Below are 3,452 nucleotides of genomic sequence, written 5' to 3'. Positions count from 1 at the left end.
CGCCACACTTCCCAAGCGGCGCACTATAGCAGTGCGCCCCCCGGCCGGCCCCGGAATATCTTTTTTATAAAGTATTTGGGGAAAAAATTTTCAAGATATTTGGTCTGCTTAACAATGTGGACCCTCTTCCACGTGACAGACCCCCACATCAGATGCTGTGCTACTCGTTGGAAGAACGTGGGGAAGAAAGAAACAGTAGGCACAAGCCCTTCGGTGCAGCCCCCGAGCTGGCATCACTATGTCTGGCCCGATGGTCCTGGGCCGTGAAGGGGAGTCGGGTTCTTGGGACATCATGGCACTAACCTCAATTCATAGTTTGGGGTCTGATTTAAAGTTCTAGACTGAGTGAATTTTGTGGTTCAAAAATATACTGAGAGCACTAGGATATTTAAAATTGATTTTTAGAAATGGCCAAGTAAATGTTTTAAAAATTTTAATGAGATTCCAGGTTAGGTTCAGCCTAACACACAATATCATGGGGTAAATTACAATTTCCCAGCCGTGAAATGGGGATGCTGGAATAACCAATTAGAGATATGATTTTCTTTATCATCAGATACTTCCTTTGCTTGGTATTTACAGGAATTGTGAAATCGTCCCGTTTTATGTAATATTACTGTGGAAAATACTTTGGTGTGCCGGGGTTGGAGTTGATGTCTCCGTCGTGTGTAGGACGGATACGTTCAGTACTTTTATGGGTCCTCAGGAGAACCCTTTCCTTAGCAGGTGGCTTTTATTTGGGTCAGCTATAGTTGTTGATTTTCAATCTAGTAAGACATTGTGGGGCCAAGGTGTTGTCAGGAAAGCGTCCTCTTATGAACAGAATCTAGAAACAGGATACATGAACATTTGGGTTGCCTATTTAATTTGGGCAGTCAGTGGTACTCAGGCTTGACCATTACTTTAGATGTCTCTGAATCGCCTTGGCTGCAGTGGTCCTGTGGGGTGATTCCCAGATCTGTTCGGAGGTTTAGGGTTGTGGAGGGGCTGTCCATTCTGAATCTGGATCAGTGTGTCTAGGTTGCTTTGATTGGGGCAGCACTGCCCCAGGAAGGGTGGGACGTGTCACTGGTGTGATGTTAAATATCTGCATACACTCCAGTTCTCGTTTAAGGGCCGTTCAATTGCTAATTACCAGTCCTGTATTACTGAAATGGCTGTCAGGCTTGCCATTTTTATGAAACACTTTATTGCAGGACAACTAATATTGCACATGCTACTTCAAATCACTGGCTAGGCCCCTGTAATGTGTGGTTTGCTGCGTACCTCAGCCAGCTTTGCAGTATTAGCTCTTCCTGGAATCAGCAGTTCTCTTGTAGTTAATGTCACGTCAGCTTTAAGTCACTAAGAAGATATTCTGGGCCTCTTCTTGCTTCAGCTATCAGTCTATAAATCACACAACTCTAATTCTCCATCAAATAGCTTAAAACAGAACACTGTCAAACCAGTTTATACTCCACCCATAAGTCACATCATTGAGGAAACATTTTAAGAGAATAGAGTTGACTTTTTTCTTTCTGAATGGCCGTCATAAACCTAATGCTTTAGAAAGAGCTCTCAGAAGACTAAGAATGGTTTTCAGGGTAATTTTACCTCAGTAAATCCTCTCTACATTCAGGCATTTATTAGGTTATTACTTGTTTTGGAGGACAGATTATCCTGGCAGCTCATTAACTGGATAAACAGGGCTTTAGTGAGAGATTTTCAGTGAGGTTCTTTAGGGAGAAGAAGGACCAGGACAGGGGGTTGGGTGGGGAGCCTCTTGCACTTAGAATCCTAAAACTGATCAGGACTTTTAGCTAGGACTGACCTTTCCTATCCAGTCAGGTCACTATGAATTTTGTCCCTGTCGTACAAGATGTAAGTAAACCTAACTCACTGTCACCCACACAGGTAACAAAACTGTCAATAGGATTCTGTCAGCATGAGTTCAATATGCATTTCAGGTGTCTTTTGGGGAATTTAGATTTACTACATCATTTCAGAACCCGGCAAAGATGCTGGAAGCTCTTAGGCCAGATTATAAATATCATGAAGCTGAAGCTACAGAAATCTGTGCTTCTTAGTGTGTCATGTTAGCTGGCTTCCTACTGGGATGAGTTTACAAAAGGCCCACCTATAACACAGCCCCTTTTTGCCCTGCAAATATTTTAAAAGAGGGAGTTTGGCATTGATGATCTTAATTAAATTATTTTTGTGACATCATTTGACTAAGGGAGGCAATGAGAGAGGGTTTCAATCAGATGTTTCCCACCTCACAATCTAGGGTCAACTCTGTTCACAGATAATCCATGAATGCATTTGTCTAAACCCTGCTGAGGAAACATGGCAGCCACTTCCATGCTGCTTTTGATAATGGGTAAATAACATGGCCTTCCGGATAAACTTAGCGATTTTTTCCCCAGTGGTCACTATGTAGAATCCTTAAAACAATGCAGCTAAATTCAATTGAAATGAAAATACAATATGAATTGTGGGTCATGGCCATAAGCTATATACTGAATTAACCAACTCAAAGCTGAAGGAGGTTGTGTACTTGCAACAATTTCATGGCCTCCTTCCAGATTAGCAATAATTACTAAAAAAAAGTGGGGAAGGGAGGAGAGCTCACCTAAAATAGACTTGCCTTGGGTAGTAATGATCCAAGTTCTTTCTCCTAAGCCATCTACACCTTGAAAGACAGGAACAGAGGTTCACTTTGATGCGTAAGCATAGACAGAGATAAAAAGCTCCTTTTTAGACCCAGATGACCCAGAATTGAAGAGCCTACTAAGGTGGCAGCACCAGCCTGTCTTACAAAGGTTGTCCATCACTTTGCTCCATAACTGCATTTTTACTGAACACTTCCTCTGTGCTAGGTAGCGTGCTGGTGATATTCCTACCTTTCCACCAGGACTGTGCAACTAACCAGCCTCCTCCTCAAGCAACAGAACACGTGGTTTGGGCTTCACCAGGCAGAGCTGGTTCAGACCAGTCTGGGGGAGAGCCAGTTTTCCAGCACATTCCCCTCCCAACCACAGCCTCAGCATTATACCCCGAGCCTACAGGTGTACGGATCCCAATGACAGATGGCAATGGCTTCACCTATGCTGCCAGCTCATACATTTTAATGAGATTTCCCCCTGAATAGTAAACACTGAACCAGACTAAATTCACACTCATGCAAGAATGTAAAATTGTATTTCACCGAGGCCCGTTCACCAGCAGAGCCATACTTTGCGAATCTCTTAGGGTATTATGTAAATGTAACTTTTCAATATCTAGTCAGGTTCCAGTCAGAGCTGTGCTTTGATTTTTTTCTAGCAGAGTGATAACACACAAGGTCTGGTTTTCAGTATTTCAGAAGTTGGTATTCAAGAAAACAGGCAGTTGTCAGAGCTGGATGAGAATTAGCCTTGTAAAGATCAAATGTTTTTTTTTTTTTTTTTTTTTTTTTCCTTTTTTTTTTTTTT

This window comes from Galeopterus variegatus, unplaced genomic scaffold (assembly GCF_000696425.1).
Source record: "Galeopterus variegatus unplaced genomic scaffold, G_variegatus-3.0.2 Scaffold555, whole genome shotgun sequence".
NCBI classification, from domain to species: Eukaryota; Metazoa; Chordata; class Mammalia; order Dermoptera; family Cynocephalidae; genus Galeopterus; species Galeopterus variegatus.
The sequence above is the reverse complement of the archived record's forward strand: the minus strand, read 5'-3'. Positions refer to the sequence as shown.